A 16,056-nucleotide genomic window follows, 5' to 3' on the forward strand; every position below is an offset into this window, starting at 1 on the left:
TTATTACTGCAATGTGAATTTGATGTGTTCTAGGAGAAACTGATCAGAAATGTATAGATTATTAAAGAACTCAGCACAATTTTAAATTTTTGTTTTGAGCATAAGAAAATACACCAGTGATATGGTTTGGATTTGTGTCCCCACCCAAGTCTCATGTCAATTTGTAATCCCCAGTGTTGGAGGAGGGGCCCCATGGGAGGTGACTGGATCATGAGACAGATGTCCTCCTTGTTCTTGTGATAGTGAGTTCTCATGAGATCTGGTTGTTAAAAAGTGTGTACAACCTCCCGCTTCGCTCTCTTCCTTCTGCTCCAGCCATGTAGGACATTCTTGCTTCCCCTTTGCTTTCTACCATGATTGTAAGTTTCCTGAGGCTTTCCCAGACATGCTTCCTGTACAGCCTGTGGAACCATGAACCAACCAAACCTATAAATTACCCAATCTCAGATAGTTCTTTACAGCAATTTGAGAATGCACTAATACAACCAGTGAAAATAAGCTGATATTTCTGTTTATATCTTTTTGCTAAACATTATTTTTACAGTCCTAATCTTTCCCTTCCTATGTTAACTACTATATATTACTACCAACTCTAAAAAGTCTTACCTGAAAGTAGTAGTACCAACTCTATTTCAGCATATCATTGGGTACAATAAGTGTAAGAAAACTACCTTCAATTTGGTATATACACACTACTGGGGATATGTAAAGACTTCCCAAGGGCTAGGTGGGCATAGACAGTTTTCAAGGAATCAACTTCCAGATCCACAACTTCCACCTATGTTCTTTCCAAAAACTGATCCACCTGAGAATGCAGCTACACAGAGGTATCAAGCTAGTTCTTTCCCCCTTCTCTCTAATAATTGATTTTCTCCCATTTTACAGAAGAAAGGCATATCCTCACCCATCTTATTATGATACCTCTTCCCAAGCATAAGAACCTCTAAGGCACCAAACAATAGTTAAAAATACTAACATAGAGAAAGCCTCTAATCAAAGCAGAAAAAAACTGATGGAGAGCCTTCAAGTTCTGTCCCGTCCACACATTTATTTTAATGGGAAAGCATGGCATAAGTAATAAGGTATTTTGGTCCACGTCAGCATGTTTGGTATTCTGATACCGTATAGGGCAGCAGGACAGATGACAAGTTTTATCTAATGTCCTTGTGTTTTTCATTCCTCACCTGTTATCAAAGAATGCATCATTCCTAAGGAAGGGTCCCCTGAGAGCAAAGCCAGGCAAGCATGGGAGGCAGGGGCACCATATGTCACCAATGCAACAAACTCCTGACGAGGCTTCATGCCTTTGGCATCTGTCTTAGAAAAGGATTCAGGAGTATGAAGACAATGAGGACATCTATTTATACATTTATTTGAATAAATAAGATATTTTCTGAAAAAAACTTTAAATCTGATTTGGCTAATTGTCTTGACAATGAGAATTGGCTTTGCCAACTAGGTTATATGATAAATATTTTCCAAAAATTGGATGAACCAAATCTGAGGTTCTATAGAGTTAATGAAAGCATATTTAAAGCATATGATACAATAAAATCATTTTCTCAAAAAATTGTATTGACAGGTATATTGCAATTAATATTTTAATTTTTCTTGCACTTTCTGAGTATACTGGGTTAAAGTGTAACAGGTTTAATTAATAGTTATTTAATAAATTTTATTAAGGATTGTTTTGGTATCGTTCCCAGAATTGATAAATTACTCCTTATGACTGCTTAATAAGTCTTTTTCTAAGTAGGGTGTTTCCAATTCTTTGCTCTCAGAAACACTGAAGAAAGACTCCATCAAGTTAACAGTCAACATGAGATAAAAATATATTTTTATAATAAATCACTATATAATTTTCAGCATATTACTTGGAAGGAATTCATAGAATTGATTGACTGCTATAATAAAGCACCTTCTTGTCCCACCTATAATTTAGGTGAACAAGTTTTCTCGGCATTTATATTTGTACAAATGTAAATAAAGCAGAGGCAGGATTTCTGCAGAGCCCTGCTTGTAGCTAGCAATCAGCCACATTCCTATGTGGGTAAACTAGCAGTTCTGAGTATCTCATAAAAGCGTGTATTTCTAATAAAATTATTTTCTTTATATTTGACAAGTATTCATACAAATTTATAATGCATTTATGTGGTTTTGATTGACTGCATACTAACAATAATTGTAATAAGTCAATCTAGAAGACATATTAAAACCTTTGGTCAGAGAAAATTTAGAAAAATAATTTTATATCTATTTGACATAGAGAAGATTTCCAAGCATAAAAATACTTTATATTAGAATAAAATTCTGCAAGAAATGTGGAATAAAAATATGACTTCAAAGAGAAAAGGGAATATTGTAAAATTTTAATAGTTAAGGACTTCATGTATTTTTTTTTTCAGATGAATGACTACAGGTATCAATCACAATGATATTTAGGTTCCTTTAGATACATTTAAAAGATTGATATAACTTAACAGTTTGCTTGTTTTTTCTTTTGTCTTTAATGTCAATATTTACAATGTGTCAGAATTATATCCTTTGCAGTTATTTATACCTGTAAAACTTCATGTATCAACTTAAAAATGTGTGAGGAGGTACACAGTGTTTCAAAATCATTTTAGGGGTTATGCAAAAAAAAAAAATGCTGAAAAGCAGTAATACAAGACACAGTCCTAACCTTCAAGAAGTTTATAGCCTGTCTAGGCATATAAATCTAACATACAGAATTACAGGAAACAGAGAACAATTATATGCTAAACTTTCTTGAATTAATCCATTTTAGGAACAGATACGCTAAGGAGGAGAACAGCAATGTGTACTAGAGTAAAAAGAAACAGCCACGAAAAGGAAGTAAAATTTGAACAAGGCTTTGAAGGATGGCCAGGGTTCCAGCAGGTGTAGAGGAAGAAATTACTCTAAGCAGAAGGAAGTACATGGGCAAAAAGAGAAAGTATGGTAGATGCCAGAGATACCAAAGAAATAAGAATTTTTCATTTATGGTTGTAACTTTTCATTTTGTTTTAACTTCACATAAAAGTGAATAATTAAAATGAGCTTATTTGGGGCCTGGAGATTTTGTAATTAATATTGGCAAAGAGTGGTGACTTGGGCTTAGATCATCTATCTACTTTTATTGGATTTAATCAGGAACTACATTATCACTCCCTGGGCATTCAGCAGCCAAATTATCTCTGAAATCATATGGACTTAGGTTTTAGACATCATAGAAGTAGATCAGTAAAAATTTCATAAGGTCAGTTTGAAGTAAATTGTGAAAGAAACTGAAGAATAGCAAGAATTGTGAGAAACAATATCTTGCATATTGGAGATGCATTTTGGCCTAGAATAGCCAAAATGTTGTAAATCTATCTTAAGTTATCTTATGAGGCAAGAAAGAAAGCAATTAGAATATAGTGGGTCCATAGAAACTCATTAAATTTTTCTTTTAGTATCAGATAGCATAACACTGGATGTGAGGTATGCTTAATTAGATTTGGTAATCACACAACATTAATTTCTGGATTTTCACAGGCAAGTAGAAGGAGAGAACATACATTAAGTTTCTTATAGTTCCTTAGTGGAAATGGCGTCCCTTTGGTCTTGTAAGCTACTTATCAATTGACACAGGGAAGTCACAAGCCAACAAAGACCGGTATGTGAATGAGAAACCTCAGAGGAAAAAGTAATGATGCTGCAGGAAATGAAGCCACTGAGTCATTCAAAGACGACTGCTTTGAATCAAGGTTTTAAGTACTTTGTGGAAACTATCTAGAAAGAAGCTGTACATCCCGCTGAGCCTGTACCACTCAGATAATACCACAAAGCAGAACTGGCAAACCCTGTGATATTTATTAGATGAGATGTCAAACTGACATTCAAACTATCAGGCATTAACAATGCACCAGCACATTTTGGAAATGCAGTGCTCCGTAAGTTGAACAGATTTCCAAACTGTTCCATTTATTACTTAGCATCCCATAAGCAGGTCCTTTCAGGTGTAATGCAAGCAAATTAAATAATTTGCTTAACAAAATTAATTTTTGGTAACAGACAAATATATTGCATCATAGAAAATATTCAGTGGGCTAAGGAAGAACTAGTAAGATCTCAGTAAAGTCTCATGGTGCTTAAGTTTATAACTTTTACAGAATTGTGAATTTGGAAACTTGACTCCAATTTTGTTGTCTTGGCACATAGTTGGGCATCTTAAAGTAGTTGGTACTTGTCATTTTTTTTAACTTTCATTTTGTAATAATTTTAAATTTACAGAAAAGTAACCAGAATAGTACAAAGAATGCCCATATGGTTTTCATCCTGACTCGCCAATTGTTAACATTTTCCCCATTTGCTTTATTCTCTATTCTCATTATCTATTTATGTACACATATGATTACTGTCTTATATTTTAAATCTAGAGGAAAAGCCATTGTAGGTTGGGTTCCCTAGGAAACAGACACTCAGAGTCAGATTTGTATGTGGGAGTCATCAGGAAGCACTCTTAGAGACTACCAGTGAAGAGGTAGGCAGCAGGAAGGATCGGGTCAAACAAGTGCAGTTGCAATAACTGTAGCACAATTGCAGTGAAGGACTCAGCTGGTCCTTACAGGAGTTTAGAGGCTGGAATGGCTCTTCACAGTTGACCTGCCGTGATGTAGGATCCCTTAGCTAGCTGGGGAACATGACCTTGAATGAAGAGGCTCTCTTCAGCTGTTGGTAATTCCCAGAGGAGGATTCAGTTGAGAGCCCACAGCCACTACCCCTCCTGCAACTCAAGAGTGCCTTGATCTTGAAGGAAGAATCTGGAAGACACACCACAGTATCCACCACAGACACACCTCTATATTTCTGCTTTATTGCTCTGCTTCTACTTACCTGAGAAATGCTTCAAAACACAGGAGATGGAGTGTGCAATTACTGGACATCTTTCTTGGTAGATGAATGTGGAGATGGAAGATGTACATTTACTGTACACCTTTCTTTGTACATGAATTTTGAGATTACTGGCGGAAAGGCATTTTTAAGGTGAAAAGAGAATAAGCAGAGATGTTTAAGTGGGTTTTAAAAATTAAATTTAAAATAGATAAAAGTGAAAAAGAACCAACTTTTACTGCTGGAGATCTTAAAAATGGAGTTAAGACAACTTTATTTCAGTATTTTGCTAACAATAGCATATAAAATTTGAGACACTGCCAGTAGTTCTCAAGAATAATGAGAAACAAGAAAATTCACAAACCAAGTTAGATGCTCAGCTCCAGGGACAAGGAAAAATAAACAGTCACTATGAAGGCAAGTTTTAACATTCAGTGGCTGACTCCTGGGTTAAGAAAGCAAAGTGAAACTGCAACACAGAATTCCCATCACCTGATGCTCAATGAGATTTTTTAAAAAGTCAATAGCAATCTAACATAGAAACACACATAAGTAAAATTTCTGAAAGAAAAAGAATAAAAATAACTGGTGGCCAAGAAAAGAAACAAGATCTAGGGCATCCCTTCTCCCCCAAAAGCAATACTGGTGAGTTGACAACAACCTTACAGTTCTCATCAATATCCACATGTCTGGAAAACAGAGAACTGAATGGAAAATGCTTTCTTCCTGCTTATGACTGGGGAGAAGTAAAAATAGAGAAAAAGCTGGGTGTAATAGAGTAAATAAAGATGCTTACACTTGAACGGACATGAAAGCCACAGTTTGACATTGAAGTGGGTGAATGACCTAACACTTGAAGGTATCCCTCCCCCATGAGAATAGGATACATACCCCAACTAGGTAGAATGAGCAGGACCTCATACAAGAGACTCAAAAACAGAGCAGAGTTCAGGTATTCTAAAGAAGACCATCCATGGCCTCAGCTGAGCTCTGCTACAGAAAAATGGGTAAAATAATAGCCCACAGACTGCAGCCTGCTGGAGAAAACAAACAGGTCTCAGATATGGTGGGAAGAATCAAGAAATCACTAAGTGTTTCTGAACAAGTAACAGCCAAAGTTTATTGTGCTGAATCTGTGTTAGTCCTCAAAGGGGAGAGGACTCTATACAGGGGCAAGGGTCATGGGACTTATCCTCAGAACTCTGGCTACCACAAATGTCAAGTTTATAAACACTTTTAAAAAATGGGGCTGGGTGTGATGGCTCACGCCTGTAATCCCAGCACTTTGGGAGGCCGAGGCAGGCGGATTACAAGGTCAGGAGATCAAGACCATCCTGGCTAACATGGTAAAATCCTGTCTCTACCAAAAATACAAAATTTAGCTGGGTGTGATGACAGGTGTCTGTAGTCCCAGCTACTCAGGAGGCTGAGACAGGAGAATCCCTTGAACCCAGGAGGCAGAGGTTACAGTGAGCAGAGACTGCACTATTGCACTCTAGCCTGGGTGACAAAGCAAGACTCCATCCCCAAAAAAATAATAAAAAATAATGTGTACTTTCTCTGTTGTTTATGAAATCCTTCCTATTTCAATGTAAAAAAAAAACACATATTCTAAATTTTCTTCTCAACATTTCAAAGGTTTACCTTTCTACCTTTAAATCCTTAATTCATCCAGGTAGAGACCTCATTTCATTTTTACAGATAAAAAAAAAATGATCCTAGTATTATTTAGCGAGGAGTTCATTTTTTCTCCCTATTCAGAAATACCACTTCTGTCATTTACTGATTCCATAGTGGCACAGGTCTGTTTTCTAGGGTTACGGTTTGTTCCATTGGTCCATGCACCTATCCTGCATCAATACCACACTGTCATGATCAGTAAAATTTCAGTGTCGTACTTAGAAAGGCAGCCCTCCACCTTACTCCACTTTAGGAATGTTTGGGATATTCTTGAACTTTGGATTCTTTCAGGTAAATTTTGTAATTAGTACATCAAATTCAATTTTTAAAATCCTTTTTGGATTTTGATTCTAACTGCACTGAATCAGTGATTCTCTACTGGGAGCAATTTAGCCCCCACGGGACATTTGGCAATGTCTGCAGAAGACTTTTTTGATTCAATACAGCAGGAAGGGATGTTTGTTAGCAGCATCCAATGGGTAGAGGCCAGGGATGATGCTAAATACCCCACATCGTACAGCCCCAACAGTAAGGAATTATCTGGCTCAAAATATCAATAGTACCAAGGCTGAGAAACCCTCCACTAAATCTAGACTATCTGGAGAGAACTAACATGTTTACATTATTTTGATAAACATGGAATATCTTTCCATTTACATAGGTCTTTAATGTATTTCAATTAAGCATTATCACCTACAGTGTACAGATTTTATACTTCTTTTGTAAGATTCCTAAGCCAAGAGTTTTAGCTATTATAAATGGTATCTTTAAAATTATGCTTAATATTTGTTGCTGATATATGGACTATAACTTGGTTTTATGTTTTGATGTTATAGCCAGCCATCTTGCTAAAACTCATTATTATTTTTTTGAGATGGAGTCTCGTTCTGTTGCCGAGTCTGGAGTGCAATGGTGCGATGTCGGCTCATTGCAACCCCTGCCCCCCAGGTTCAAGTGATTCTCCTGCCTCAGCCTCCCAACTAGCTGGGATTACAGGCGTGAGCCACCATGCCAGGCCAGAAAACTCAATATTTTTTATATGTCTGTAGATCTTTTGAAGTTTTCTATATGAAAATCCTATCATTTACAAAAATCGTTTCCTCCATTTTGATACTTACATTTTTAATTTCTCTTGATTGTTTTACTGTGATGGCTAGGACCTCCGCTACAAAGCTGACTTAGCAAGGGTAACTGAATTCCTTTTCTTCTACTTTATTCTAAAAGAAATAGTCCCACATTCAAATGTATGGAAATTTTTTATTTATATTTTTTCTTAAAATTTAATGGTATTTTGGTAAGAAAACGTGTCCTATGCGATACAAATTTTTTGAAATGTAAAGACTTCCTTTACAACACAATCAATTATAAAATCCATATTTAAAAAAATGTTTTATGTCCTTCACTTATCAATAGTTGAAAGATATTTTGAAATTATCTACTATGATGGTAGATGTTTCAGTTTCTTCCTGTAGTTCTACCAATTTTTATATACTTTGAAGTTACTGTTTTAGGTATATTAACATTTAGAAATGTAACATATTCCTGGGGAATTGAGTGTCTTATTATCCTTAATTATGCTCTTGGTTTTAAAGTCTACTTTGCCTGTTATTAAGTAGCTATACCAGCCTTCTTTTAGTTTGTATATGCCTGACTTGTCTTTTTCCATACATTTGCTTTCAATCTTTAGGTGAATTTATGCTTGCAGCCTATGTCTGGATTTCTTTTTCCCCAGTCTGATAATCTCTGCCTTTTAACAGGTGAGTTTTAATCTATTACTATTTACTGTGATTATTAATGTATTTGAACTTATTTCTATTATTTATTTTACTTTTTAGTTTCCATTTGTTCCACTTTACCCTTCTTGCCCTTTATATAATTTTATTTTTTCCTCATTTTACTGCTTCTTGCCACTTGTCTGGAATTTGTGCACTCTATTTCTCTTCCTTTAAAGTTTATTCTTGAAAGTTTACCATGCACATTTACCTTTAAAAGTTTACAGTCAAAGAATATTCATTACCTTCTCTTCAAAACACAAGGACCTTTAGAACACAACTCTGGACCCGCCCACCCCCACTTACATACCATGGCTGCCCATTATTCTAGTTGTCTTTTTCTTTTTTTTTTGTTTTGTGATGGAGTTTCGCTCTTGTTACCCAGGCTGGAGTGCAATGGCGAGATCTCAGCTCACCGCAACCTCCGCCTCCTGGGTTCAGGCAATTCTCCTGCCTCAACCTCCTGAGTCGCTGGGATTACAGGCACGCGCTACCATGCCCAGCTAATTTTTGTGTTTTTAGTAGAGATGGGGTTTCACCATGTTGACCAGGATGGTCTCGATCTCTTGACCTCGTGATCCACCCGCCTTGGCCTCCCAAAGTGCTGGGATTACAGGCGTGAGCCACCGGGCCCGGCCTAGTTGTCTTTTTCTTAACTCAAAAATTAGACTTTATATAGAAAATGTTTATCATACGTGTGTGTTTGCCATTTATTCATTATTCTCTCTTGAATTTTAAACTATCTTTCTGGAATAATTTTCCTCCTTTTGAAGTACGCCTTTTAATGCAAGTCTCATGGTTGTAAACTCTCTTCATTCTTTTATTCATCTATAAATAACTATTTCATCCTCACCCTTAAATGATGGTTTCACTGGTATACAGTTATAGGCTGTTATTTTCCTTCAGCGTTTTTAAGATACTACATCACTGTCATCAGGCTTCTGCTGTAGCAGATGAAAGTTTTCTGGTACAGTAATTAATTGTCATTCCTTTGTAGCAGCATCCTCTATATAGCTTAATATTACTTTCATATTTTCCATTTTCTTTGGACATATCTTCTAGTTCACTAAATTTTTTTACTTCAGTAGTACTTCTCATTTCTGCAAGTTCCCTTTTTTCAAATTCATCCATTCAGTCCTAATAATCTCTTGATAATTGTTGATGCATGTGATTCTATTCTTTATTTATGTAAATACACAGCTACCCTATATTCTGTATCTGACCTTTCCAATATCTACAATCTTTGGGGAATGATTACTGCTTACCTTCTCCTGGTTTGGGGATATTGGATTGTGAGCTCACTGCTTGTTTTAAACTGGTGAAAATCCTATTGGACCTACCTTATGAACTGAGTACACTGTCTCAATTCAGTCCCCTAGAGGGTCGGAGTTGAGCATAGTAATCCAAGGCTTTCCTTTCCAATGTTCAGGACAGGCCCCGAACTCACTCTCTGATCTACTAACAACTGCTCTTAAGCAACTCAACCCCTACAGTTACCTGCAGCTTCCCACAGGCAGAATGCCAACTCACTCTGACTTCAGCTCACCTGTGCTCTTCATATTTTACCTTTTTCAAAGAGAGAAACTTACAGACTTCCCATGCTTCTTGTGAGGCCAGTAGTGTCCCAAATAGTGTGTCACTTTCAGTCTTTGGTTATTGTGCAGTAAATGGAGTTCCTAGTCTCATTGCCAGAAGGAGATCGTTAATATTTTTTACTAAAAAACTGCATGTAATTCCATTTCTATAAAAATAATTGATCTCTAGCTATCCATCTCTGTATATGTATGTATAGATTTTTTTTAGATGCTGGCCAGGCATGATGGCTCAAATCTGTAATCCTAGCACTTTGGAAGGCTGAGGCGAGCAGATCACTTGAGCCAAGAAACTCGAGACCTGCCTGGGAAACATAGTGAAACTTTTTCTCTACCAAAAAACAAAACAAAACAAAAAAATTAGCTGAGCATGGTGATGCATGCCTGTAATCCCAGCTACTTGGGAGGCTGAGGCGGGAGGGTCACCTGAGCCCAGGGGGGTCAAGGCAGCAGTAAACTGTGATGGCACCACTGTACTCCAGCCTGGACAACAGAGTGAGACCCTGTCTCTGAAAAAAAGATGCCTGGAATTATAATTATCTAGTATCAATGATGGCTATTTCTGAGTAATTATATAACAAGCCTATATTGTTTTTACCAGAGTAGAATGTTTTTCTGAAACAAAAATAAAAAAAAAAAAAACAGTTATGCACAGCTTAACAACAGGGCTGCTTTCTGAGAAATGCATTGCCAGGCAATTTCATTGTTATATAAACATAGAGTGTACTTACACACATTGAAATGGTAGAGCTTACTACATACCTGGGCTATATGATACAGCCTATTGCTCCTTGGCAATGAACTTGTACAGTATATTACTGTACTGAATGCCGTAGGCAATTGTAACACAATGGTAAGTATTTGCGTATCTAAACATAGAAAAGGCATAGTAAAAATATATTCTAATTTTATAGGACCACCATCATACACACAGTCCACCACTGACCAAAATATCATATGACACATGACTATATTCTAAATGTTAACAGTGGTCAGTTTGAGGTGGTAGACATATAAATTTTTTTTAATATATTTTTAAATTTAAAAGATCAACTGTTTGACATTTATCAATGCAAATGTCGTAGTTACAACCATAGTTTGTAACTGAGGTTTTGCCTTACAAACTAAGGCAAAACTCCATTTTCTGCACAATAACCAAAGACTGGAAGTGACCCACTATTTGGGACCCTACTGGCATCACAAGAAGTATGGGAAGTCTCTAAGGTTCTCTCTGAAAAATGTAAAAACATTTTCACATGTTTTTATGAAACAATAAAATTTCACATTAACTCTTATTAGTACAAAGCTCTTTGTAAGAAGTAACAACATCAACACTGCTGTTTTTTATTACAAAAACATGACAACTACTTTGTAGTACATAAAGTCCTCATTTGACGATGTCTATAGTCTCTTGTAAATTGCTACTTTAAGGGAAACAATGTATAATGAAAACAGTTTTACCATAGGCTAATTGATAATAAACAAGAACTAACTTCCTACAGCACATTTCTAGTCACAAAAACTTCACCAAACTTCTAAATAAAAACCAAAACACTTTTATTCTTATTATTTGAGTTGGAGTCTTGCTCTGTTGCCCAGTCTGGAGAACGGTGGCATGATCTCGGCTCACTGCAACCTCTGCCTCCCAGGTTCAAGCAACTCTCCTGCCTCAGCCTCCTGCGTAGCTGGGACTACAGGCACCTGCCATCATGCCCGGCTAATTTTTGTATTTTTACTTAGAGACGAGTGTTTCACCATGTTGATCAGGCTGGTCTTGAACTTTTGGCTTAAGGTGATCCACCTGCCTCCGGGTCTCAAAGTGCTAGGATTACAGGCAGAAGCCACCACGGCAGGCCCACTTTTATTATTAAACATTGAAATAAATGTGAGCTCTACATACATTTAAGGAAGATTAGTAAAAAGATAATTATCTGCTTATTTTAGTTCAGGGTCACAGGTGGCTGGAGCCCATCCTGGAAACTCAGGGCACAAGGTTGGAACCACCCCTGGACAGGCATGCCGCTTCATCACAGGGTGCACTCACCCCCACACCACACTCACTTGGACTGGGACCATTCAGACGTGCCTGCTATACACATCCTTGGGAAGTGGGAGAAAAGCAGAGGACCTGGAGAAAGCCCAGGCAGACAGGAGGAGAACAGGCAAACTCCACATAGACAGGAGCCTCAGCTGGGAATCGATGTTTTTCTCATCAGTTATAAAAACACTGAACAAAAGGATGTCATTCAAGGACCTATTATATAATTTTGGCTCAATAGCAAAGATAGTTTTCGGGGAAATGTTTCCATAATACAGAGTGCTATTACATTTGATGCAGACCAGAGTAATCCTTGATACAGGCAAAGTTCTGTTGCAAAGAACAGTGCTAGTAAAGAGCTCTTTATGGAAGATCAGATGACCAACACAGGTACAGTTTTGCTGGTCTGGCTAGAAAGAGTGCCTCTGGAGATCATTTTTTAAATAACTGTTGCCTCTACAAAAAATGGCCTGATGCTTGGAGCTGAGTTAAACGGCCCTTTTTCTATTGTTCTGTCTTGCCATCAAGCAGCAACGATCCTTCAGCCCATCTCTTCCTTCAAACATCAAAAGCATCTAAACAAAAACCGCCCAAGCTATCTACTAGAATTAAAACTTGGGAAAACATCCAAGAAAAGAAAAAAAAAGTAGTGGAAGTGGCGATGTGTATATAACACCTTCTTTAAAGCACCTCTTTTCCCTCGCTGATTCACCGTAAAGCAGGGAGGCACAGCTGTACCAGCTCTAGGTCCTAAAGCCTGGAAATCATATTTCTTGCATTCAGTTTTACATTTCACTGTACCTGAAGAACCGAGAGACATCTTGAGACTCCTTCTAATGAAAATGTCCCTGGATATCATCACTTGCCTCTGTTTTCTCTAATGCAAATGTTACTCATTTTCAATTTCTCTTTCTTCTCCTATACAGCATCAACTTGCTGCCTCTCTACAGTCTGTCTGTAAACATTACTATTTCCTCATTTCTATAACCCTAGGAGCAGGTCCTGGATGCCTGGATTGAAACATCTCTTATAAAGCTTCGTTCAATTGGTATTTCCTTCATTTCTACAAAAGCAATAAGAATTATCTTCCACAAACAGCTGTTTTCAGTAATAAGGAAACTCAGTTCTGTGACTAAGCTAAACATCCCTTCTGTTCTCCAAGGCCTCCAGTGGTTCCTAGTTGCTAGTCATATCAAACTGAAACTTCCAGATACTGTTTATTAGGTCATTTATGAATTGCTCTGAGTACTCTCAGCTATCTGCCCCTACTGTCTCACATATTCAAATTTGTATTTTTATACCATTTAGTCAGCAACAAGACTCAAAAATAACCCTGAACCCAACATCGTGGAAAGCCATATCGGTCACAGAACACCTACGAGGGAGTATTTTAGGAGAGACGCGTATGTTTCGGCTGCTAGCATTTTTACTATCATAACTTGTGGACGCGCCTCATTCTGACCGATCTACCGATCTTTGAGGTTTAATTTGTTACTTCCCCTGTCCCATTAAGAATGTCCCCCTCAATTTCTTATTTTTCCCCACCCCAACCCCAAACTGTTGATTTTCTTTCTTCCTTTAAAATACAGCTTCAGATTCAAATGCCTACATGGAATTGGTTAGTATTGCCAAGTTTACTTAATCCAATTAATCTTTTTTGAACACAAACACACACATCTATATATCTAGTATATATTCATATAGAAAGCAGGTAAATGAAATAAAAAATAACAGATTTTTAAACAACTTTATTACAGACGTTACATCCAAATATTCACTGTTCACTTTAAATTGTACTCTTACTATAGATTTACTATAATAAGGCCATCATTGACTAAAGTTTTTAGATTATCTTTTCGTGAAACAGACTTAAAAGCACATGGTAGGCAAGATCCCATCTTGAAAAAATATTTGAGTCAGCTGGGTGTGGCGCTGTGTTCCTGTAGTCCCAGCTACTTGGTAGGCTGAGGCAGGATGATTACTTGAGTCCAGTAGTTCAAGGCTGCAGTGAGTCATTATCATACCACTGCGCTCCAGCCAGGATGACAGAGTAAGACCCTGTCTCAAAAGAAAAAGCACACAGCACATCACAAGCTATAGCCTCCATTTGAGCAGAATTACAGCCAATTTAGTTACCAGGCTTAGAACAATGTCTGGCATTGTGGTAAGCAGACACTCAATATGTGTTTGTGTATTAAAAAAAATAAATTGTAGCCAAACTTCATTTGAAGGTGGATTCACTTGTTTTAAATAGACAAAAGTCATTCATAGTTCAGTGTAGTGAATAAGACATGTCATAAAGATGGGGACTATCACTCTAGGTTTAAAAACGCAATGTGTAACTACAAAACAATAAACTAGAGTTTCTTGCATGAATCATAAAATCAGAGTTGGGTTACTTCTGTATCAATTTAGGGACTCAGTTTCTAAGCTCACAATTCACCAAGCCAAGTTCACACCAGTTTCAGGGCATCTGCCCTGCTATTCCCTCTGCCTGATACACAGGCATACCTTGAAGACACTGTGGCAGGTTGGGTTCCAGGTCACTGCAATAAAGCAAATATTGCAATAAAGTGACTCACACAAACTTTTTTGTTTTATGTTTACACCAGACTGCAGTCTACTTAGTAGACTAAGTATGCAATACCATGTTGCCTAAAAAATACATATACATAACTTAATTGAAAAATATTGCTAATTTTAAAAGGTTGACATGGGGAGGCCAAGGCAGGCAAATCACGAGGTCAGGAGTTCGAGACCAGTGTGGCCAACATGGTGAAATCCCATCTCTACTAAATATACAAAAAAAAAAAAAATCAGCTGGGCATAGTGGCAGGTGCCTGTAGTCCCAGCTACTCAGGAGGCTGAGGCAAGAGAATCACTTGAACCTGGGAGATGAAGGTTGCAGTGAGCCGAGATTGTGCCACTGCACTCCAGTCCAGGCGACAGAGTGAGACTCCATCTCAAGAAAAAAAAAAAGGTTGACAATCATCCGAGCCTTCAGGGAGTCATCATCTTTTTGTGAGTGGAGGGTCTCACCTCCACGTTGAGGGCTGCTGACATCAGGGTGGCTGTCGCTGAAGGTTGGGATGGCTGTGGTAATTTTTTAAAGTAAGACAATGATAAAGCCTGCAAATATCAACTGACTCTTCCTTTCACAGAAGATTTATCTGTAGTATGCAGTGCTGTTTGATAGCATTTTACTCACAGTAGAACTTCTTTCAAAATTAGAGTCAATCCTAATTCTGCCACCGCTTTATCTACTAAGTTTATGTAATATTCTGAATTCTTTGTTGGCAGTCCAACAATGTTCACAGTGTCTTCACAGGAGTAGATTTCATCTCAAGAAACCACTTTCTTTGCTCATCCATAAGAAGTACCTCCTCATCTGTTCAAGTTTGGTCATGAGATTGCAGCAATCCAGTCACATCTTCAGGCTCCACTTCTAACTCTAGTTTTCTTGCTATTTCCATCACATCTGCAGAGTCTTCCTCCACTGAAGTCTTGAACCCCTCAATGTCATCCATGAGATTTGGAATCCACTTCTTTCAAACTCCTGTTAACGTTGACATTTTGACTTCCTCCCATGAATCACATGTTCTTAATGACATCTCGGATGGTGAATCTTTTCCAGAAGGTTTTTAATTTACTTTGCTCAGATCCATCAGGGGAATCACTGTCTATGGCAGCTACAGCTTTATGAAATGTATTTCTTTAGTAATAAGACTTGAAAGTTGAAATCCTTCTTTGATCCATGGGCTGAAGAATAAACACTGTGTTAACAGGCATGAAAACAACATTAATCTCCTTGTACATCTCCATCAAAACTCTTGGGTGACCAGGTGCATTGCCAATGGGCAGTAATATTTTTAAAGGAATCTTAAGGGCACTAAGATTTCTGGAATGGTAAAGGAGCAGTTGGCTTCTACTTAAAGTCACCAGTTGCCTTAGTTCCTAACAAGAGAGTCAGCCTGTCCTTTGAAGCTTTGAAGCCAGGCATTGACTTCTCCTCTCTAGCTATGAGAGTCCCAGATGGCATCTTTTCCCAAGAAAAGCCGATTTCATCTACACTGAAAATCTGTTTAGTGTAGCCACCTTC

The 16,056-nt window shown here is 37.5% G+C and overlaps 1 protein-coding gene across 1 annotated transcript in view; it reads right to left on the bottom strand.

Moving 5' to 3' along the window:
• ENTHD1 (ENTH domain containing 1) overlaps window positions 1-16,056 on the bottom strand; it is a 120,035-nt gene that overhangs the window by 79,745 nt on the left and 24,234 nt on the right. The window lies entirely within an intron of this gene.

This window comes from Sapajus apella, unplaced genomic scaffold, assembly GCF_009761245.1.
Source record: "Sapajus apella isolate SASKATOON/1434 unplaced genomic scaffold, GSC_monkey_1.0 scaffold166, whole genome shotgun sequence".
NCBI classification, from domain to species: domain Eukaryota; kingdom Metazoa; phylum Chordata; class Mammalia; order Primates; family Cebidae; genus Sapajus; species Sapajus apella.